The sequence below is a fragment of the Antechinus flavipes genome, chromosome 6 (genome assembly GCF_016432865.1).
Source record: "Antechinus flavipes isolate AdamAnt ecotype Samford, QLD, Australia chromosome 6, AdamAnt_v2, whole genome shotgun sequence".
Lineage (NCBI taxonomy): Eukaryota > Metazoa > Chordata > Mammalia > Dasyuromorphia > Dasyuridae > Antechinus > Antechinus flavipes.
In genome coordinates this window covers 213,941,355-213,965,919 of record NC_067403.1, presented here as the reverse complement: position 1 = coordinate 213,965,919, position 24,565 = coordinate 213,941,355, and the positions used below count along the sequence as shown (strand labels likewise).

At 35.8% G+C, this 24,565-nt stretch overlaps 1 protein-coding gene across 5 annotated transcripts in view; it reads right to left on the bottom strand.

The window, feature by feature from the left end:
• BMAL1 (basic helix-loop-helix ARNT like 1) overlaps positions 1 to 22,473 on the bottom strand; it is a 90,290-nt gene extending 67,817 nt beyond the window's left edge. For 2 of the 5 annotated variants that reach the window (XM_051965750.1, XM_051965751.1), the window contains exon 1: positions 22,233 to 22,471. The gene's annotated coding sequence lies outside the window, so the exon portion shown is untranslated. Of the gene's footprint in view, positions 1 to 15,798; positions 15,886 to 22,232 lie in introns of all 5 variants that reach the window. The other 3 variants (XM_051965752.1, XM_051965753.1, XM_051965754.1) reach the window with 3 other exon arrangements.
• Between the last annotated feature and the right edge of the window lie 2,092 nt (positions 22,474 to 24,565).

Genomic DNA, 24,565 nt, shown 5'->3' with positions numbered 1-24,565 from the left:
GAGCCTCACAAGACCTCATTTTACACAGGCTGGGTACAGTAGTCAGTTTATTCCTCCTACAGCAGCCTCGTGAACTTCTTCTGATAAGGACTCTTCCACTTTGGTGCTGGACTTAGTATGTGCATCCAACTGGTTTAGCAACTGAGCTCAGAATTCCTAGAAACTCAAGCAATCCATTAACTTCAGTCTCCTCAATAGCAGGGACATAGAGAGTAGGAATGTGCTATCATGCTTAATCTTTAAAGCTTTTACAAACACAATGCTTGGTACACAGGAGGTGCTTGAGAACTGCCTTTTAAAACCTTTTATAAGTACAATGCCCATAGAGTTGTGATGGAAAGTGCCATCTGCATCCAGAGAGAGAACTATGAAGACTGAATATGGATTAAAGCACAATATTTCTCCCCCTTGTTGTTGTTTACTCTTTTTTTCTCTTTTTTTTTTTCCTTTTGATCTGACTTTTCTTGTGCAGCATGACAAAAATGCACATATTTAACCATTGTCAGACTGTTTGCTGTCTTGGGAGAGAGAAGGAGAAAAATTTGGAACACAAGGTTATGCAAAGGTAAATGTTGAAAACTATCTTTGTGTGTGTTTGAAAAAAATAAAACATTATTAAAAGGTGGCGGGGCCAGGGGGAGAGGTGGGGAAGATAAGTACAATGTCAGGCTTTTAAAAATGATTTTGTTCACACTTATTTTTCCAGGCTTGCTGAATATTACTCCTCTTCACATTTTCAGCCAAACTGAACTCAATAATTCATTACTCCCAACTCCTAGCCTTTGCCAAAGGAATAATAATAAAACATGCTATCCATTTTGATGCAGAATGAGACATATATACTTTTGTATACAGTCACTGAGGGAATTTGCTTTACTTTATGATACATATTGGTTTACAATAATTTTTTTTATCTTTTTTTCCCCTATGGAGTTGGGGGGAAAGAAAAAAAATCAAATTTCTATTAAAGATTTTTAATAAAGAAAAGTGGGGGGAAAGGAACAATGCTAGAGATAAGAAATATTCTACACACTTTCAGATGAGATCAGTGTATAATTGAATTGACTTAATTGTTTTACTTGGGGGTAAAAGACCTCTCAAAAAGTAAGAGTAATCTGTAAATATATGTATTGTTTAAATTCAATGTACCTATAAAACTTTATTTTAAAAAGAGATGATTCACATACTTTCTCTTATGGACTCTGTTGATTCCCCTTGTTAGTTTCTCTCCACTCCTAAATGATCATGTATATTTTCATCCCTTTATATGTGGTATTCCCCGTAGATTGTAAGTTCCTTGACACTAGGAACTATTTATTATGATAGGAACACTGGTTCACTGTTAGTTGGGAGTCTGGAAAGCAATTTGGAACTAAAGTCAATAAATTGGCATATTATCCCAGCAATAACACTACAAGGGCTATGCCTCAAAGACATCAAGTAAATAGGACCCATATGTACAAAAACACTTAAAGCAGTTTTTTTTCCTAGTGGAAGAGAACTGGAAACTAAGAGAGTATCCATTAGGTGGGGACCAGCTGAACAAATGATTGAAAGTGATCAAATATTATCATACTATAAGAAATGATTCAAGGGCACCATGACAAGGCATCAGAACAGATCTTTAATGATTTACCACTGAAAACATCATTATTTTTTACAAATAGAGTGAGATATCACAGACAGACAAGATTTATCATCACTTATATTAAAAATATTGTGGATTAATGGTAGGTTTAGAAGTCTAAGTTCCTATAACTTACATGCTACAATGATTAATTATCCTATATTATTATGCTGTTTCTAAGTTCCTAATATATAACCTATATAGCTCATAGTAGTTTAATAGGAATCAATGACTATTGGGTTGAAGGCACATTGATGTAATGGTATAATCCTATGACCCAGGAATTGAGTCAACCAGTCATCTATTATTATAACCTATGTGACAGTGAACAAGTCCCTGTTGGTTGGGAGTTGATCAAGCTACTGTGGAAAGCAATTTGGAACTAAAGGCAATAAATTGACATACTATCCCAGCAATTACACTACTAGAGCTATGCCTCAAAGACATCAAGTAAATAGGACCCATATGTATAAAAATACTTAAACCAGTTCTTTTCCTAGTGAAAGAAAACTGGAAACTAAGGGAGTATCCATTAGTTGGGGACCATTCTAGGTCTCAATTTTGTTATCTGTAAAATGAAGAGATATTCATACTAACTTGGGGGTTGGCTGTAAAGATAATTTACATGTAGAAATAAAAAAAATGATGAAAAGCTCAGTTTCAGAGAAATTTGGAAAGCTGTATATGAACTAATGCATATGAAGTGAACAGAACCAAATAAATAATCTATGCAACCACAATATTCTAAAGAAAAACAATTTTAAAAGACTTAAGAACTCAAATCAATCCAGTAAGTAATTATGATTCTGGCTATGCATATTTCTTATGTAGATTTTTTTGTTGTCTTTACCCCCATGGAAATAGATGGTGTGTGGTGTGTACGTGTGTGTGTGTGTGTGTGTGTGTGTGAGAGAGAGAGAGAGAGAGAGAGAGAGAGAGAGAGAGAGAGAGAGAGGTAAGACAGAGAGAATATAATTCTTTATTAATCATAAAAGTAATGTTTTTAATTTCTATGTCATAAAAAATTATAAAAGGAAGAGTTTCAGAGAACCTGGGAAGACTTGTATGAAGTGATGGAGAATGCAGTGAGAAAAACCAGAACAACTTATAAAACAACAATATAAATTACAGACAATTGTGAAGATTTTATAGGAAGTCAGATCAATATAATGACTGATCATAACTCTGTTTTTGGCTGATGACAAAAGACTCAAAGTGCAGAGTGTGACATAATTTTGAGCCAAAGGAAGCTTTTCCCATTCTCCCTTAATTCTACTGCTCTCTCTCTGTTAATTATTTCAGATCTATTCTGTAGCTATCTAAATTATATATAGTTGTTTGTATATTGTCTCCTCCATTAGACTGTAATCTCTTTGAGAGCAATAATATTTTTGCCTTTCTTTGTATTCCCAGAGCTTACTGACTGAAGATGCCAAATGCAAGAATCTGCTTTGCTTCTTTGTTGCAAGAACACTGTTTTTCTTTTCTCAAACCCTCTATTTTGGAGTGTGAAGGGAGTTAGTGATCCTGAAGAGGAACAGGAGAAGGAGGAAGAAAATTTTTATTGAAGTGATTTTTATGCACAAAAGTTCATAAGGATATTAAATAAGCAGGACAGCTTTGAAAGTTAACATGTCAAATTATTTCATATATGTATATACACATACATATACTCATATTTTAAAGCAAGTTGTATGAAAAAGAGTCACTAGTTCATACACATATTCTTTTTCTGGTCTATTTTATACATATATGGAAATATTTCCTTTTTTTGGTGTTCATTAAATTCAGAGTAAAATAAAATAAAATTAATGTATATTTGGGAAATTAAGTAATCACTATGAGTTGTAGTATATTGAGATATTTATTGACTCCGATCAGCTTTTTATAAAACAGACCAAAGCAGGTATCCACTTTAAAAAAAAAAATTCTTAATGATATTAAGAAATTAGATACTCTCAAAGTTCTATAAAAGAACCAAAATATTTGTTAGGTACAAGACCAAATAACCATTTGATGAAAATATTACAAAGCAAAGATTCTTAATTTTTTCATATGTCATGGTCCCTTCAGACAATCTAGAAAAGTCTAGTCTTTTCTGAATAATACTTAAAAATAATTGAAGTAAATGCTAGATTTCACTTAGAGATTAGTAAAAAATAAAGATGCAATTTTTTCCTCAGGCAAGTTCACAGACTTAAAATTTATTTAAGGACTTTTTGGAGGGGAGCCCTCCTTTAGAGCTCCCTGGACTACAGAATAAGAAACACTGAGCCAGATAATACCTCCTCTTATGAAACCTCAACTACTGTAAAAATGATGCTTAATTTAATTCAGAGTTTATTTTCCAGATCCAAGTAGAATATACTCTGGTCAGAAACATTCTGAGTTATGATCAATCCATTCAGCATTCTTTGAGCCATTTCCCACCCTTGTCTCATTTTACTAGAAGAGATTTGGTTTTTTGCTCCAAACAATGAACTGCAAAAAAAGTCATAAAATAACACTTACTTTCCTTTCTTCTCTTCTCTTTGGTCATTCCCTTCACTCTTGGTAGCTGAGACTTAGGGGTATCTTCTTCTGAAGAGTCCCCTATTGACCCTTTGCAAATGGACTAAGACAACCCCATGGCAAAGAATATCCTTCGGATAGGCAGTGGGATTGGTGATTCCAGCACTATATGAACTTTTATTCATATATTAAGCTTTTTTTTCTAGTTTTTCTTGGGACATCTGTGAAATTAAATGGGGTTGAAAAAGATGATGTCTAAACTATCTTTCAACTCAAAACCTTGTGATCTTGTTAAAAGGGATGGTCTGGAGTCTCCTCTTATACTAAGAATAAGATAAGCATAACCAGACATATTCCTATATGAGAGAAGTCAAAAAGCATTTATTGAATGCTTAACTATATGTTAGGCATTGTCTTGAAGATCAGACTGTCTGCTACCCTCAAAGAATTTATAATTTAATAAAGAAGTCTTTTAAAAAGAGAAAGAGACTGTGAAGGAAATTTTACTGAGGTCTTTAAAAATTTAAATCTAATGATATTATTTCAAAAGATTCTGAAAAAGAAGAAAAGAAAACACATCTGAAATACCAATATGGCTACATATGAAGCTCTCTAAGTAATTCTACTCCTTTATATAGATTGTTATCTAGTCATGTCTAATTTTTCCTGACCAGGACCACAGTACACCAATATTGTCCATAAGGTTTTCTTGGCAAGGATATTGAAGTAGTTTGCCATTCCCTTTTCCAATGGATTAAGGCAAAAAGAGGTTGAGTGACTTACTTGCCCAGGATTACATAGCAAGTAAATGTCTGAGGCTCCATTTGAATTCAGGTCTTCTTGATCTAGGCCCAGAGCTCTATCCATTGACTCCTCTAGTTTCCTTTTTTGTACACATACAAAAAACTAAAGAGCACTATCTAACAACAAATACATAACAAACAAATACATGAGTGGCATGGATTTGCAAGAACAGTATTAGAAGGGCTAAAGTCAAGAATGAGCTGAGCCTTGAAAGAAATACTGATGATAAATTTTTTAAAGAGTTTTTCTGAGTATGTCTGAAGAATGAAAAACCAAGAACATAGAGGCCCTTTGCTTGGGGCAGATGGTTTTTTTTTTTTTTTTTAAGTATTAACTGATGACAGGAAAATCAGAGCTGCTTTTAAAATCCTGTTTTGCTTTCATTTAATCTGCCAAAGAAAATGATAATCAATCTGGAAAGGAAAGAATAAACATGGGGAACTGAATCCCAACATAGGCGAGGAGCTAATAAAACAATAACAGTTCTTTTAAATGAATTCAAATCCTCTAGTTAATATAAAATTACTTTCAGGATACTGAAAAAAAAAAAACAATAAATTTGATTGCTGAACTCTAATAAATAAGTGTTGACAAAAAAAAAATGCCAAAAGACTGGAAATGGCCAAATGGTGTCCAAAATTTTTAACAGATTATGGAAACTATACAGAAGTTACCTTGATGTAAGTTTCCAGAAAAATTCTAGAGCTAATTACTAAATAGTTGGTTTGTGAGAACTTAAATGGGTAATCATTAAGAGCTAGCATGGATTCACAAAGAACAAGTCATGCCAAATTAGTGCCTTTATTTTTTTGCTAGATTAATAGGTAAGAGAAATATTATAGATTTAATATTAGGATTATTATGTATTATAGTTTAATCAAGGTATATGACAGATTCTTTCAGACATATTCCTGTAGACAACACTGAGAAACAAAAGCTTAAAGAAACTACAAATTCATAGTTGTTAGAACAACTATATACAAATAATGCTTATTAATGAATTTGACTTCCTTGGTTTTCTCTAAGTTCCAACTAAATCTCATTTTCTTCAAGAAGTATTTCCTAGTCTCTCTTAATTTTAGCACCCTTTTCTTTTTAAATTAGTTCCTACTTTTCCTGAATAAGGCTTGTTTGTCCATATTTGTTGTTTTGTGGTCTCCCCTCTTAGATTGTGAGCTCCTTGAGAATAGGGGCTGCATTTTGCCTTTTTTTATATCCCCAGTGCTTAGTGCTTATATAGCACACAGTAGGCATTTAATAAATATTTAATGATAGACTGATTCAATCAATTTGAAGGAAAATTTCTAGTAATATATCAAAATTTCAATTATCAGCTTTGTTCGGGTCAACATTTTTACTCAGGGGTATTTATTAAATTTGTATATATAAGCTGACTAACAGATTTCAATTTTAAAATATCTAATCAATGCAAAACTAAGCTAATCTAAATAGATAAAATTCACAAAAATAAAATAAAGTCTTAAAGTTGGGTGTCTTCCACCCTTCAACTATTTTTTTTGTTATCACTGCCATCAACAGAAATTTTATTATTCTATTTTGGATTATCAAGGAGCAAGGAAAATTTTCTTTTTAAATCTCTAACAAAGAAATGACAACTTGTTGAGTTTATTATAAAGAAAATTCCTGTTCATTTCTAGGTTGGACTAGGTGGCCTCTGAAGTTCCTTCCAACTCTTATGAGTGTTGTAAAAATTCAGTTCAATTTCAAAAGAAGAGCATTCAGTCAGTCAGGCATGGTTCAAATTAGGCAGGAAGCAAATTCAGTTGAAGTGATTGGGCAATTACCATTAAATTATCAAAATGAGGGGGGAAATGTTCTCAAATCAAAAGCTCATATAAAAGGTTTACATGACAGCAAACTGGATCAAGCCATTTTAGCCTTTCTGCTGCCACTGACTTCATGTTCTATGGAGCAGTGACTAAAATCTATAGAATTTTCTTTTCTCTCTCTCTCTCTCTCTCTTTTTTTAAAGGCGAAACAATAATATGTGACCAGATATTACTTGAAACCACAAACTCCCATTTATTTTGAACATTAAAAAGATATTTCTAAGGACTGATTCAAGTTCAAAGAATAAATCAGAAGGCATTGGGCAGCTTTTTTTTTTTTTAAACTAGGTAAAAGAGGCCATTCTCTGTCTCATTTCTTACTTACCCTTAATCACTGAATGGATATTACCTCAGTCAAAATGAGACCTGTAAAAGACCTTAGTTTAAAAAGGCCAAGGTAATCCTACTGCATCCAGCTACCTCCAATCACTCAGATGCTCCAGAGGAGAAAGTGAGACTAGTGACTTTGCACAGCCCTCCAACAATAGCCCCACTAAAGAAACTGAAAAGCATTCAGTTGCAATAATTTAATAGCAATATGATTAAGGCCACACAACAAGAATGTAAGCCAGGATAAAAAGCTATTAGTCCTAAAAGAGGCTCAATGTCCCCAACCTCTGAGATGATCCTTGAGAGAGTGGAGTTTGAGCTTTTTGAGAGCATGGAAGCTTCACACTGCAGGGCATACAAATGGGCAACAGGTTTCCAGGTTTGACATTTGAATCCTTTCATCTTTTCCATTCTACCCTTATTGAGTAATACTTCTGGCATCAATAATAACTAAAATGGAAATTATGAAGGAAACCACAAACTCTAACTTGATTTCGACTAGTACAAAGAACTCAGTAGTGCTAAAAGCTAACAGGAAGGTTTGAACTGGACCAAATATGGACAGCAGTGAGAATTGCAGGCACAGGGGAGAGAATCCATTGCTTACTTCCTCATCACCCAGGCACAGGCCTACACACTAGTTCTCAAATTTGCAGAATGATCTCCCAAACTAAGTTGGCAGATCAAACTAGACCTGATCAGCATCCTTTTGGCATTCTGAATTAACTGAAGTTTAGCTTAGGGATTAGTACTCCCAGGTAGTCATCTGCCCTACGGAGTGGACCTCAGTAAGAAAAGAGGGAGAAGAGGACCTGTAGTTAACAGGAAAAGGTATTTTCTGAGTGGATGTGTTATTTTAACTGAAGTCCAAGAGGTCAAGAAAAGGGAGGTCAAACTATCTATTTGCAATCTTGGACAAGAACTAATTCTTGGAGTAGTTGATAGATGGAAAAAAGATATTTTTATTGTTATTATTTTCCTCAGTTACATGTAAAATAATTTTTTTTGGTTATACACATACATTCATTTTTCACATATTTCCATACTAATAATGTTGAGTGAGAAAAATCAGAACAAAAGGAAAAAACGAGAAAAAAAAAATAAGGAAAAAAAAAGGTAAAAATAGTATGTGTTGATCTACATTCAATCTCCATAGTTCTCTCTCTTGATGTAGATGCATTTATTGGGATTGCTCTGGATCACTAGAACACTGAGAAGAACGAAGTTTATCATAGTTTATCATCGCACAATCCTTCTGTTGCTGTGTACAATGTTTTCCTGGTTCTGCTTGCTTCATTCAACATCAGTTCAGGTAAATCTTTCTAAGCATTTCTAAAATCAGTCTGTTCATTTTTTTATAGAATAATAATATTTCATTACTTTCATATACCATAACTTATTCAGCCATTCCCCAACTGATAGGCATACTCTCAGTTTCCAGTTCCTCACCACTATCATTATCTTTTTCTGTCATCTTAGTCAATCTGATAATTGTGAGGCAGTACTTCACTGCTGTTTTAATTTGCATTTCTCTAAGCAATAGTAATTCAGAACATTTTTATATGACTAGATAATTTTGATTTATTCATCTGAAAAACATTTATATTCTTTGAACATTTATCAATTTATACAATGACTTATATTCTTATAAATTTGACTCAGTTCTCTCTATATTTAGGCGTTTATCAGAAACACTGGCTGTAATTTTTTCCCCCAGCTCTCTGCTTCCCTTCTAATCCTTGGCTGGTTTTGTTTGTGCAAAAACTTTTTAATTTAATGTAATCAAAATCATCCATTTTGCATTATGTTCTCTAGTTATTCTTTGGCCATAAATTCTGTTCTTCTTCAAAGATCTGATAGGTAAACTATCCCTTGTTTTCCTAATTTGCTTATTGTATCACTCTTTACAGTTAAGTCATATATTCATTTTGACCTTATTTTGGTATGAGATGTGATATTTTGGTGTGACATGCTGGTCTATGCCGAATTTCTATTTCTATTATTTTTCTAATATTTTTATTATTTTTCAATGTTCTCAGCAATTTTTGTTAAATTCTTTTCCCAGAAGCTGGAGTCTTTAAGTTATCAAACAGTAGACTAATATAGTCATTGATTAATGTCATATATCTAACCTATTCTATTGATCTACCACTCTGTTTATTAGCTAGTCCAGATAGTTTTGAGGACTACTGTTTTATAATAAGAGTTCTTTGCATTTTTTCAATAATTCTTTTAATATTCTTGACCAAAAAGGTATATTTTTATCTGAAAAGAAGCAAATAGGTCACTTGCGACTGAAAATCCAAGATAATGTGACTCTGTAATCATCAAATACTAAAATCAGACAAACAAGAAATCCTAATCCAAGAAGGCAAATTCGGGTATTTCTGAATTTTGGTGGGAAGTAGTTCATGAATAGCTATACAAGAGTATACATTATTGAAAAACAATAGAATAAATATAAAGGCATAGTGGAATTTTACATTTTTGAAAATATATCTGTGAGGAAATACAGGAATAAAAAGGGGAAACCTAATAAAAAAATAAACAAAAAGGAATAGACTATACGCTGGTTCAGAGATGCCAATGATGTAGCCTTTCAAATATTGCCCAAAAGCAGATTAAATTGTAATGGGGAAATATTTAACAAGCTAAATAAAAATATAGGAAGACCCAAAAAATATTACATTTTAAAACTAAGTCAATAAGCAGTCTGTATGGATTAAGTAGCCCACAGCTTCCACTTGAATTTAATATATTTGCTCCAGACCACCTGGACTCTCAGAGGACTATGTTGATCTGGTACAAACACAGTATATTATTTTTATTATTATTATTATTATAACTTTTTATTGACAGGACATATGCATGGATAATTTTTTACAACATTATCCCTTGCATTCGCTTCTGTTCCAACTTTTCCCTTCCTTCCCCCCACCCCTCCTCTAGATGGCAGGCAGTCATATACATGTTAAATGTTATAGTATATGCTAGATACAATATATGTGTGCAGAACCGTACAGTTATCTTGTTGCACAAGAAGAACTGGACTCAGAAGGTAAAAGTAACCTGGGAAGAAAAACAAAAATGCAAACAGTTCACACTCATTTCCCAGTGTTCCTTCTTTGGGTGTAGCTGATTTTGTCCATCATTGATCAACTGGAACTGAATTAGATTTTCTCTTTGTCGAAGATATCCACTTTCATCAGAATATATCCTCATACAGTATTGTTGTTGAAGTATATAATGATCTCCTGGTTCTGCTCATTTCATTCAGCATCAGTTCATCTAAGTCTTTCCAAGCCTCTCTGTGTTCATCCTGCTGGTTATTTCTCACAGAACAATAATATTCCATAACATTCACATACCACAATTTACCCAACCATTCTCCAATTGATGGGCATCCATTCATTTTCCAGTTTCTAACCACTACACAAAGGGCTGCCACAAACATTTTGATACATACAGGGCCCTTTCCCTTCTTTAGTATCTCTTTGGGATATAAGCCCAATAGTAACATTGCTGGATCAAAGGGTATGCACAGTTTGATAACTTATTGGGCATAATTCCAGATTGCTCTCCAGAACGGTTGGATTCGTTCACAACTCCACCAACAATGCATCATTGTCCCAGTTTTCCTGCATCCCCTCCAACATTCATCATTATTTTTTCCTGTTATCTTAGCCAATCTGACAAGTGTAGTGGTATCTCAGAGTTGTCTTAATTTGTATTTCTCTGATCAATTGTGATTTGGAACACCCTTTCATATGGGTAGAAATAGTTTAAATTTCATCATCTAAAAATTGTCTGTTCATAGACAGGATATTATTTTTAGGGGGGACTGAAAGTATCAGACATTTACAAAAACTGGAACAACTGAAAAATTCTTGACTTGCCTTATTGAAATTATATTCATCAAAAGGTGGAGTGAACAATGGGTACTGCTATTCTAGGTACTGCTCTTCTGATTTTGACCAAGAAGGAGGAACTAACTGCTTCAGGAAAAATGACATGGACCATGAGGGAAAAAAAATGAAAGTCAGGCATAATCTAACACACAACCCACATTTTGGGGAAATGGATTTTATTCCAAAGGCTTTGGGCAACGAATAGATAGGACCTCGTGGACTGAAAACACAATTAGTCCAAGATGAATGAAAAAGTCTCAAGGATGAAATTCTGAAGAAATAAACACAAATGATTCCAGTGAAATAGAAAAAGGAGAGCTGTCTAAAAGACACTTATGGAGCTACATAGGGAATCTATCTATCAATTGATTTTTTAAAAAGTTCATAGAAGATGGAAGTACAGTTAACAGAAGATAAACACAAAAAGAGTGATATGGTTCTATGAGAACAAGATATCCTTTGTGATAATTAGCTCTGTCAGTGATCTTTGAAAGGCCATGGAAAACACATGAAAATACCATAGTAATGGAAACAGGCAAAGACATCATTTTCAAAAAAGAAAGAAAATAAGATCTAAAAACTACTGATTTCATCAAAGTTATGACTTGGATTGAACTTATTCTATTTGGCCTCTTCTGGGGTCTTGAGAGTTACAAGGAAAAGACAGACATTGCAGGAAGACAGATTTCAATAATGATCACAATCACTAGAGTCACCAAAAGACAATTTCTCAAATGGCAAAGAAAGGGTTACAAATGCTACCTATGATAACCATGAAACACCCACAGTAATGACAGTGACAAACCAGACTCCAAAAAGAGAAGAAAGGGAAATGTGGGCTAATAGGAACAGGAAGTTTTTATCCATATAAAATAGCAGGAACCTTATGTTTCTGAGCAAAAAGGATGTAACTCCTCTAAAAGTTTCCATAACTATCATTATATTTTTCCCAACTATACCAAAAATAGTCTGAATATATTTCAAACTTGTTTCTGATTTCATACTCTCATTCTCAAATTAATTCATTTCCCTTGAAAAACCTTCAAGTACATTTCAAAAGAATGAAAACTATAGTTATCATTTTAACTTAAGAATATAAAAATATATCTATTATCTTTTGTGAAAGTCAAGAATCTTATCTACATTTCTTTTAAATCAATGAGGAAATGAGTAGCTTAGTCTCACATTTCACTTTGGATACAGAATTCATAGGTGATTGAACTATGTTCTTAATCATTTTTAGGGTTTAGTTTAATTATTCTAGCTATGCATAACTCTAAATTTAAGTGCAAAGGAGTAGCAAGAAAACATCTTTCTCTTTAATTGCTTGGAAAGAGAAGAGAGAAGGAGAAAGAGGACAATACTTATTGGAAGAATAGTAGGAAAGGGTTTATTTAAACAAATTAGTATTACTGGTAAAGATGCAATAGTTTTACACTTACAAAGAGAAGCAAGAAGACATAGCAATACTGGATCCCAAACTAAACTACAATTGAGTAACTATCAAAATAAAAACTGGTTAAGAGAGGTTCATCAATAGAACCAACTAAGTACATAACTACAGAAGCAAATGAATAGAATGCCCTAGACTTTGATAAAGCCAAGTCCCTATCTAATAAGATATGAATTTGGTAAAAGTTACTGAAGAAAATTAAAAGGAGTCTGGCAGAAATTAGATTTAGATTAACTTCTCACACTATGTAGCAAGATAAGCACCAAATGGATCAATGGCTGAGGCATGAAGGGTGATGTCATAAAACAAATTAGAGAAGCAAGGAAGAACTGATCTTTTAGGACTATGGATCTGAGAAGAGTTTAGGGCCAAACAAGAGGAACAGAGGATCACAGATGATAAAATGGACAAATTTGAATACATAAGTTTAAGTTTTTACAAAACCAAAATCAAAGCAGCCAAAATGAGAAGGGAAACAGGAAACTAGTTGTTTTTTTTTTTGTTTTTTTTTTTTTTTTAATTTGTAGTTTCTCTGACAAAAGTTTCTTCTCTAACATATATAGGTAACCAACTTAAATGTATAAAAATCTTAAGATCATTCTTCAACTCATGACAAAGGCTGTGAACAGGCAGTTCTTAAAGGAAGAAATCCAAGCTTTCAATAGCTATTTGGGGAAAAAATCCTCCATATCACTAATAATTGGAGAAATACAAATTAAAACAATCCGAGGGTTCCACTTAATACCTATGATAAGATTGACAAAGTTGGTTTAAAAAAAGGAAAATGATAAATATTAGAGGAGCGATAAGAAAAAAAAAAGGACATTAATACACTGTTGGTGGAATTATGAATTAAGTCAAGCCATTCGCATTCTAGAAAGCAATTTAGAACTATGCCCCCAAAACCAGTAAACTATATAACTATATATATATACTCTTTTGACCTACACCCCAAAGAGCTCAAAGAAAGGGGGAAAAGATATATATATATATATATATATATATTTAGAGCAGCCTTTTCAATAGAGCCAAAGAATTAGAAACCAGGGAGGCTGCCCATCACTGATGAATGGCTAAACAAATTATGGTATATGAATATAATGGAATACCACTGTGCTGTAAGACAGTATATAAGATGTAATAGAATACTACAGTGTTATAAGAGGTATGTTTCATAGAAACTTGGGAAGACTTGTATGAAATGATACTGAGCAAAGCAAACATTAGTAGGAAAATAATTTGTGCAACAACAGCATGGTTAAACAACTTTCAAGAACTATGTTTAGCACCATAATCAAAATAATTCCAGAGAAAAGATGAAATATGCAATCCATTTCCTACCAGAGGTGACAAAATTCAGATGCAGAATGAAACATATTTTGGATGTGGCCAGTATAAGAATTTGTTCTGCTTGACTATACATGTTTTTTTATTAGGGTTTCATTTTCTTTTTTTTCCTTTTTTCCATTTTTTCTCTAGTGGAAGAGGGGGAGCAGAAGTGATGGAAAGAAAAATAGATATTTGTTAACCAAACACAATTTAATTAAAAAAAAAAAACATACTATCATTGCTGAATGATGTTGACAACCTCATAGATTTTGAGTACTTCTGAAACCCAGAAGTACTATTTACTACAACTTTCAACATGATGACTTTTACTTTTTGAGCTGAATCACTGGTTCAAATGAAAAGGAAAAAGTATAAGGAGAGAGAAATCATGATTAGAAAATATTTTAAAAAATACTATATTGTGAGGTACAGCCACAAAACCCCAGTCTATCTAAAACTGAAATTTCATGTTGAAAAAGAGCAAGTTTGAAAAGGTAGAGTGAGGCCAGATTATGGAGGGAGTCCCTAAAAACGAAGCATAGGTGTTCAGACTTGATGCTCCTAAGTAGTAGAAGTAAATTAGGAAGAGAGGTAAGTCTGGAGTGGTATGCAGAAGAGAAGGGGTGGGGTGGGGAGGGAGAAGGGGTGGGAAGGAAGCCTGAAGGCCCGAAGATCAGTTAGGAGGTCAGAGCGGCAATTAAGCCAAGAAGCTCTGGCATACAATAAGCACATCAATAAGAAACAAAGAAGCAATAAAGTAACAAAGAAGAGAAACAAAAGTAAATAAGCTAAGACTTAAGAGAAAAAAAACCAAAACCACTTTCATTACATGTTCAAGGGACAAAACAGGTTCAGTTCAAAGTCCAATACTTGCTACATATAGATGAACAAGTGTTTAGCAAGTACCTATTGTGTGCCAAGCACTATGCCAAGTGCTGTATTTGTAGACAGAATGATTATCCTAAAAGTTCCGAGCTAAAATATAAACCAAAACATGTAAATCATGTTTAATCAAAGGTAAGTCAAATATTAAATACTTTTACTGTATTTTAATTCTTTGGAAAAATACAGAACATAAATTCCCTGTATAGTATAGAAGAGAACCACATATAGCACATTTTATATAACATGTTCTTGACATAATATTGTTTTCCCTTACTGTTTAAATTTATTTTTAGCAGACAGCATTTTAAAATCCAACAAGCCTATCTACCTCTCATTCTTAGATTAAGAAATTGGCAAGGAGCCGAAAAAGCTGAGGGAAAGGAGAGAATATGGCAACAGAATCTGAGGGGTGTTTCTTCAATAAGAGAAATAATGGAGTTTAAAGTGAGGGATTTTCAGATATGGGAAAAAAACTGAAGTTGAAGGAACTGTTAAACTCCCACATCACCAAAGAGCTGACTGAACAGGACCCAAAAGGCCCGTATTAAGAAAGTGAAAGGAGAGAAAGGCCAAAAAAAAAAAAAAAAAAAAAAAAAAAAGAGAGAGAGAGAGAGAGAGAGAGAGAGAGAGAGAGAAAGGGAGAGAGAGAGAAATATTCACAACGGGATCTTTTTTTAAAGGAACATTTGCATCGGCTTCATAGGATTTAAAGATAGAAAAGAGCCTAGAGGTGAGCTATCTATCTAACCCAAATGTCTCTTATTTACAGATGAGGACACCAAAGTTCTTAAAGAAGCAAGTTAGCCATGATCACATAAGTATGAGATTCCAAATCAAGTCCCCAGACTCTAAATCTATACTATTTCTCCTAAAACATGTTCTATCTCATGAGTCCTAACTAATCCTAGGACACAATGGCCAAAACTGCATCAAACCTACTCTATGATAAGCTGCACAATTCATCAATGAGGGAGGAAGAATAAAATTCACTTAAGAACAATCTGCAATCAACACATAAAATAGTTTATTATTATGCTTCATAATTTAGGGAGTAAGTAATTCTGGTTGCTGGGGAAATAAGGTAAAGTTTGCTTGCATTACCAGACTCACAGGGCATTTTCAGTCTTGTTCCCAAGTTGCTCTGTATAAGAATCAGGGCCATCATGGGAGTTGAAATACCACTGTATCCTGAAGAGAGATAGAAGAAAAGGTCCTATTTGTACAAAAGTATTTATGGTTGCTCTTTTTGTGATGACAAAGAATTGGAAATTGAGAGGATGTCCATCAATTGGGAAACAGCTGAACAACTCATGGTATATGATTGAAATGGAATACTATTATATTATAAGAAATAACAAGCAGATTGATTTCAGAAAGACCTGAAAAAGCTGACATGAATTAATGCAAAGTGAAGTGACCAGAACCAGTGGGTTGTATACAATTTAGTGTATACTGTAACATCAATATTGTAAGGAATGTTAATGAATTAGCTTTTCTCAGCAATACAATGATCCAAGACAATTCCAAAAGACTCATGATGAAAAATGTTATTCACATCCAGAGAAAGAACTGATGGAATCTGAAGCAGATTGAAGCATACTATTTTTTACTTTCTTTATCTTTTCTTCTTTTGGTATGTTTCTTCCTTCACAATATAAAAATATGTATTGCATGACTGCACATATATAACCTAAATCAAATTGCTTACAGTCTTATGGAAGGAGGGAGAAAATTTGGAATTCAAAAATTTTTTCTAAATGAATATTTAATTTGTCTTTACATATAACTGGAGGGAAAATAAAATATTATTTTTAAAAAGGAAAAAAAGAAAGGAATTTGTGGCCACAGTTGAGATAAGAATTAAGACTCAAAGAACCTTAGCAGCAACATGGGAAAGAGCAATTCAAAAACAGATTTGAAATTATCTATTGGCTTCTCTTTCCCTAGCTAAGCTAGTAGCTAAAAGTTTGTGTTTGGGGCCTGCACCACAAAATATAAGCTAAAGACCTCACAGAACTGCCTCCTATGGGGAAAAAAAAAGCTGAATTGCAGGTAATGACCAGAAGGTGGTAGCAGAGAGCAGAAACACTTTAATGAAAATCCCAACAGAAAGTTATTCTACCAGAGAATTAACAGCCACAGAACTGGAGTTAAGATCTCCCCTGGTCATATATGACCATATATACTGCCTACAGTTATGCTCCTCTATGCCATGATCCTATATATCTTCCTCTATCCCTGATGATACATGATAACATGTGGAAGGGCAAGATGTATGAATGGGGAAAATTGTTCTTGTCAATTATTTTACTATGTCATTTGAACTTCCATACTTTTTGGATGGCTCTTAATCAATATGTTGGTGGGGACTTGTGAACTTAATGGTTTTGAGTGCATACTGATCAAACAAAGTGATTTGCAGTAGTTCTCTGGGGGTACTCTTTTGAAGGAGGTCTCAGGGGCCATGATAACAACTCTGAAAATTTGGGGAGATCATGATTGCCGTCTTCATGTGGAAAAGGGATTTATACTTATTATGCTTGACATGGGGAGGTGAAAGGTGGGAGGGGGGAGAAATGTGTCCAATATGTCAAAGGTCAAAAGTTACAAAGAATATTTTTGTTTCAGCTTAAGAACTTCCTACCAATCACAGCTCTCCCAAAATGGGATGGCCCACTTCATCAAACATTATGCTTCTATCACTGGAAGTCTTTTCACAGAGGCTGAATGATCAGTTATCTATCAGGAATTCTAGAAAAAGGGATTCCTATTTCACAATAATAATCTCTAAAATCCATTCCAATTCTAAGATATCTGAATTCTATAGATTCTCTGCTTTAGCCATACAGAAGTTTATTTATATATGTGTACATAAATGTGTATATGTAAAAATATAATTCAATTTGACTCAACAAACATTTATTGAGGGCCCATTATAAGCCAGATGCTAATTCAAAGACAGAAATCATTTCCTGACCTCAAGGAGCTTACATTCCACTGAGTATTACAAAATAACGATTTTTATCTTTCCTACCAAACTATAAACTCCTTAGAGAATGAGGCACAACTTTGTATCAGGCACAACACATTAAGGGGGGTTAAACTATATAAGTATATAATCAAAATACCAGCTATGGGTTTTATAAACTTTATAGGGGAAAGTTCTATATTAAGCCATTATTTTATGGAATAAAGTCTTAAATTTATTTATTGGAACATTCCCATTGTTAAGCCATAGCAATCTCCTACCCCTCACCCCCAGGCTTAAGTGCCCCTTAAAACTCTGTCCAGGATCAATTTTTTTCCCTAAGTGATTTAATTGATTTCTGTGATTTAATTATCATTTCCATGCAAATAACTCCCAAATATATACATAAACAATAATAAGAAAAAAAATGCACCTCTCAATAGAGTTTTACCAAGTTGTGAAGCTATCACAGTCTACAATGGAAGAACAATACAACATCAAAGAAACAATAGTTTTTGACATCTAAAATTTAAAATATTAGATGATTATAGACAGGAATTGTTTAATCTTCTAGAAAAGGATTATCTCCTCACCAAGACCTTTGATTCTAGCAGAGGTATTACTTCATCAGAAATAAGTCAATAAATAATGGACAGAAGACAAGTTATTTCAAAACAAGGTCAGAAAATGTTTAATTTTTACATCATTATGCTCCTGGTGTTCTCATTAACCAAGTCAATCTATACTGCTAGCACAAAATCTAAATACATAAACTACGCAAAAAAAAATATGACTTTGACAGAAAGGAAGAAATCACATTCACTTTCTTTTCCTGCCCTGTAATAAACATAGTATGAATGAATGGAAGACTAGAAGCTGAATCAGGAGGGCTGGGCTTTAGGTCTGATATCATCTGTATCACTCTGGGCAAGTCACTTGAACTTCTGGCTTGTTTCCTTTTCTATAAAATAAGGGAGCTGGATGGAAGAAGATAAAATGCCTTGAAGTAGAGGGTGCTTAATAAATGTTACATTGAATCCAATTCTACTTCAATGATTCTATAAATACAGAAACAGAGAACCTTGGAATTAGAAGGGACTTTTGAGCTCATCTACTTTAAACATAGGAGCTAATAAATGCAATGAATCAGACCACATCTAGGATATGAATTTTTCAACTGAGGCATGAATTTCTTCTGGAACACTTTTGTCAAATGGGAACAAATTATGTTTCAAAAGAGTCCATTCCAGTTTTTGGACGCTTTACTTGTTAGGAAGGATTTTTTTCCTCCTCTTCTTTTAAGCAAGCCCATGAAAATTCCTCCAGTTATCAAGCCAAGCAGGAGATTCACCCATCTCCCAAAGATAGTGACTATATTCCCCCTAAATCTTCTTTGCTTCAAGCTTTCATCCAATGAGAGAATGTCAGATATCTATCTCTACCACTCTGACCATCTTAATAATCTTCCTCTTAACATACATTACTTTGTCAATGTCCTTTTTAAAATGTGGAACCCAAAGCTAAACACAAAACTTTAGGTGTGATTTGACCAAGACAGAATACAGTATAACCTTTTCCTTCTAGAAAAAACCTTCTATTAGTGCAGTCTGAGATCAAGTGTTTCTGGCTGCTTTGAAACAATGTGGCCTGATGTGTTTGCAATACCACTCAAATCCCTGAGATCTTTTTCACATGAACCCAGCTAGCCATGGTTTCCTCAAGTTTATATCTTTTAATAGTTTGTTCTGACAAAATGTTAACCCCAATAGAGGACTTTACATTTATTTCTGTTATTTGATTAAATTTAGTTCTGATTAAATTTGCCTGTCATCACTGCAGCTAACATTCTTTCAGATCCCAAGTGAATTTTAGATAGTCTGCCTAGGTTTTTAATGTTCTCAAAATTTAATAAATATGCCATCTATATCTTGCAGCCTAAAGAAAATGTTTACCCCAGAATAATTTTCAAAGAAAGAAATTTCAGAGATACTCAGTAGGTAAATATTTTTCTGAGTTTATAATTAGTTATGTTTAGAAAGTTAGAGCTCAAAAGGTCAGGATTTAGAGAACATCTTGTCCACCCCCTTCATTTATAGATAAGAGACCTTTAAGGTTCACTATAGTGAGCCTTACCTAAAAGCATAAGAGTAGTTGATGCCAGGATTGTATACCCATATTTCCTGACTTACCCTAATCTTCTTACATTTATAAAAGATTGGCTATATGTCACAAAGAGAAGTAGATGCATTTAATAATTAGTACAAAATTAAATCATGCCAAGTATTATAGTTTTAATTTAAGCTATTCACATTTTATATCTAGAACATGGAAATTCTAGACATCCAATTGTCTGTACACATTTTCAAATTCTGCATTAAAAATTAATTTTTTAAAATTCATTTCAAATATGTTAAGTGAATCATTTTTAAGACTTGGCAATACATAATGTGAACTGAAAACTGAAATTTTCAATATTTCAGGATATACTGAGATGATAAACAAATGTTTAAAAAATGCTTTTCCCTTGGAAGGAAAGGGATGGGTGCATAGCAACAGAGGAAAGAGCACTTCATTTGGAATCAGGAAGACAACTCCATGAGTTCAAATCTGGTCTCAGGAACTTAGAAGCTGAGTGTCTCTGGGCAAGTCACTTCATCCTGTTTGTCTTAATTTCCTCACTTGGAAAATGAGCTGGAGAAGAAAATGGCCAATCACTCCAGTATCTTTGCCAAGAAAAAAAAAAACAACACAAATCAACTCAAAAGAAGAATAATTTGGAAGAAAATCAAGAGATAACTCAAAATCACCAATGGTAAAAATTATTTTAAATGCAACAATCAATGAATTAAGAATTCCACCAAGCTAAATTTACATCAGAAGAAAAAGTCTTTATCAAGTACAACAAACATTTTATCTATAATTTATCACATAACAATGGAAGATGAGAGAAGAATAAATGACAGACACCTCTTAGAATGAATGATACTTAAAATACAGTTCTTAAACACAAAATTTAAAAGTATCTTTTCACAATCAAGTACTGTTAGGAATGTTTATCGATTAATACTAAATCAACTATTCAAAACACAATTTAAAAAAACTTTCATCATGACTTTCTACTAAAACACGGAAACCATTTATTGTATTTTGAAGGGTGAAACCTTGAAGGTAGAGAAACGTAAATAGCAGGCAGGGATCCATGCCAAGCGAGTTTAATTCAGGTCAGTTACCTCAATCTAAACTTTAAAAAAGAGAAACAAACATAAATAAAGCCATATCAAATGCAATGACTTTTTCACCCCCAAAACACACTTCCCTGTCTTAAATCCCTCCCCTTTTCAGCTGAAGCAAAGACTTATGTCATGAGAGTCACCGAAAGCAAGTCTTATTTTTATCTTTAGTCTCATTCACTGAGCAAACAAGGGTTAGTTTTGCTGTTGACACCAGACAAACACGAGAACCTCCCCCTCTCACTTGACATCTGTCAAACCCTGGAAGTTCAACCTCCCCATTCGGTCTCAGCGATTTGGACCGAGGCTGTCTCAGGGATAGAGGGGCTCACGACGCACTTGGAAGCGCTACCTGTCATTCCAGCACCAGCTCCACTCCACGACAATTCTAGGTAAAACCGTCCCGGGTCCAAATTTCAAACAATTAACAGATCTCGGGTGGAAGTCCAACCCGATGGACTCAGTGGCCCATTATCTCTCAAGCTTGGGAGGCGATCCAGCCATCCTGCCTGCAAAACGCTCGGGCAGGGGGCAGTAACTGGCCAAAACAAAATGTAAGCCGGGCACCTGCCAGGGTCTAGGGGCGGGAGGCCCCGTTCCCCCAAACCACTACCTGGCACCTCCACTCCTTTCCCCACCCACCCCCCATAGGAGCAAGTCATTCTCTGCCTCTTTTTATATCCCCAGCACTCAGCTCGGTGGCTGACACTCAGCAGGCGTTTAATAAATGTTTATTGAATTGAATTGAATTGCTCAAAGAGAAGATGGGAAGGGGATGGAGAATAGATGGATTCCCCCTCTCTCCCGCCCCCCCCCTCGCCCTTCTCGAAACCTACCCGAGGCTTACGTCTATTTTTCCCCGCTTCCCCGAAATACACTCGCGCAAGCAACCACAGCTCCCCATTCCCCAATAATTTCTCTCTGGGGGAGGGACTGTCCCTTTAAGAAGCAGCAGCCTCCCCTCCCCCATTACAGGTAGAAATGAATTGGAGAGGGAAGGGGGAGGGTCTGGTGAGTGGATTGGGAACCCAGCACCCTTAAGGTGACAGCAGGAACCCTGGACGCTCCCCCTTCCCCCGCTCCATTTAGGGGACAACCCGAGGGAGAACGGTCACTGTGCGCCTTTAAGAGAGGTTGCCCTCTCTGTTCCCAGGGGAGGGGGGAACTCAAGGGGAGAGGGTCTGTGCCTTTAAGGGCGACAGACCGTCCGAGGGTGCTAGGCGGCCCGGGGGCACTGTGCCTTTAAGGGCGTCAACGGTCCCTGAGGGCAGCCGAAGCCCAAGCCGGGGCCCAGAGCCTCTCGGCTCCCCGCCACCCGGCCAGCCGGAGGGACTCACCGTGGGCGGGCGAGCTGCCCGGAGGGCGCGCGGTCCGGGGCCCCAGCTCTCCTCAGTTTCCGCGGCGGCGGCTGGAGCTCGGCGGTGGCAGAGGAGGAGGCAACTGCGAGCCCCACTCCAGTAAACAGGCACCTCCGTCCCTGACCTACTTTCTGCCTTCCCTAAATGTCGCACCACTAACCTACTTTCCGACCAATCCGCTCCCCGCCGGCCCAGGCCCGGCCCCCAACCCACCAATCGTAGGGCCCAACCCCCCTTACTCCTCCCTCCAATGGAGGAGCCAGGAAGCCCGGATACCTGCCTCTCTCCACAAGCCAATCAGAAAGCCCAGAGGGACCCCGGTTCGGCGGCCAACACTCGCCAATCGGCTCTCGGCTCCGAGGGCCAGATTCACCAATCATTGAGAATCTGGGGAGCGGCTCTGGCCAATGGAGGGAGGTCAAAGAGGCGGGACAGCAGGAAGGCCGAGCGGTCTACCTGACGCTTCACCCCAACCAATCAGCAAACGCACCTAAGTTCACACCCTGGAGAAGCCTCCAATCAGCGCGTACGCTTCCTTTTCCATAGTGTTCCTCCCCACCCCACTGCCCCGCTTGTCCGCATTCCTCAGTCAGCTCCGGGCTGAACATCTGTTGCTTTCGGTGACCCTGCGTTGTCCGATGCCGAGTCATTCCAGCTGGACCTCCCAGCTCCTTTGGGCTGGCTGCGGGGCTGCGGCGTGTCCCGACCCGGTGCCCGCCGTTGGAATTGACCGTCACCCCCAGGTGTTCCGTACTCCCCGGCGCTTCCTCCCTGCAAACTTCGGAGCCTCTCTAGCCCACCGACTCTTTTTGTCTCCCGGGAATTCCCTGGATCCTGAGCGTTTGAGGTTATCGCAGCTGTTGTGTGTGCAGATAAGGAAACTGAGGCACACAATAGTTAAAGAGCCTTCTCAAAGGTTACACATTAAAACTGACCTATAAAAATAGCATGGTCCTTTTCTAGCAAATTTAGCATCTGTCTGTCCTCGAAACTACCCTGAGAGGTGGGTAGAGTGAGTCAACAAGCATTTATCAAGCGCTCACTTGTGATTCTTTCAGGTCCATAGATTTTGAACTGGAAAGAATGTCAGGCCAACCCCTGATTTCACAAAGCAGGAAATAAAATTCTGCCAGCATTTATTAGGTGTATGCCATGTGTAGAACGCTGTGCTGGGATCGAAAAGCTACAAAGACAAACATTTAAGGGGAAAAAAATCCATTATTAAGGTTTATGTTAGGTTTTAGGGATCTACACAGGCATACAAACAAGGATGGGCAAGAAAAATTGAGACGATATTGACTGGTGGACCAGGACCTAATGCCAGGAAAATTATGGATTATGAGAAACAAAGGGGAGGAGATTGAGGTAAGGATGGGGCAGAGAAACTCCCTGATCTAGACATGGAGGTGGAAAATGGAATTATAGTTTCTAAGAGCAAGTAAAAAGGAAAAACATGTGTGTAGGGGACTAGGTTGACTAGGGCCAAATTGGAAAGAGTTTTAGCTGTCAGGGGTAGAACTAGTATTTTATCATAGAGGCAAAAAGGAACTGGTACTAGAGATTCTTTACTAGACCAGAGAAGATGACTTTTAATGCTATAGGGAAAAAAGAGAGAAGGAAAACACTGGAAACAGTACCAATTAGGAGGCTTTTGAGGTTCCACCAAAAGCTGATGAGGGTTTGATATAAAGGAGTTATCTGTTTGAGGTGAGAAGAGAAAACAGGAGAACTATTAGGAAGGTAGAATTGACAATACTAGTTAACAGTTAGGATCTGAGGAAAGGAGGAGAAAATTGTTATGAATGAAGAAAGAAACTGGAAACCTGTGTGTCTAGAAGGAGGGGAAGATGAGTTCCATTTTGAGTTGAGTTTGAGATACGCAGCAGGCATCTAGATAGAGATGTTCAGTAGGGTGCTGATAATACAGAACTAGCTCAGGGATTTGTATCATGGACCCCTTCAGCAGTAATGAAGCCTATGGACCTTTAATCACATATTTGACATACTTAAAATAAAATTCATAGGATTATAAAGAAAATAATTATTTTGAAGTAAAATTATCAAAAAAAATTTTTTTAATTAATGAACCCTAAATTAAGAACTCCTAGACTACATCAAGAGAGGGATTAGGACAGCATATTTAAATGTGAGAAGAAAAAAGCTGAGTTAGGTTGACTGTCCATCCTATCTCCTTATTTCTGTAGTTATTCTTTTTTAGATTATGAAATAGGGAATAGGATATATTTTTACCTGTCTTGCAAAAGTTTGATAGTCAATAAAGGGAGAATGCCTTTAAGTCAGTCAGTCAACAT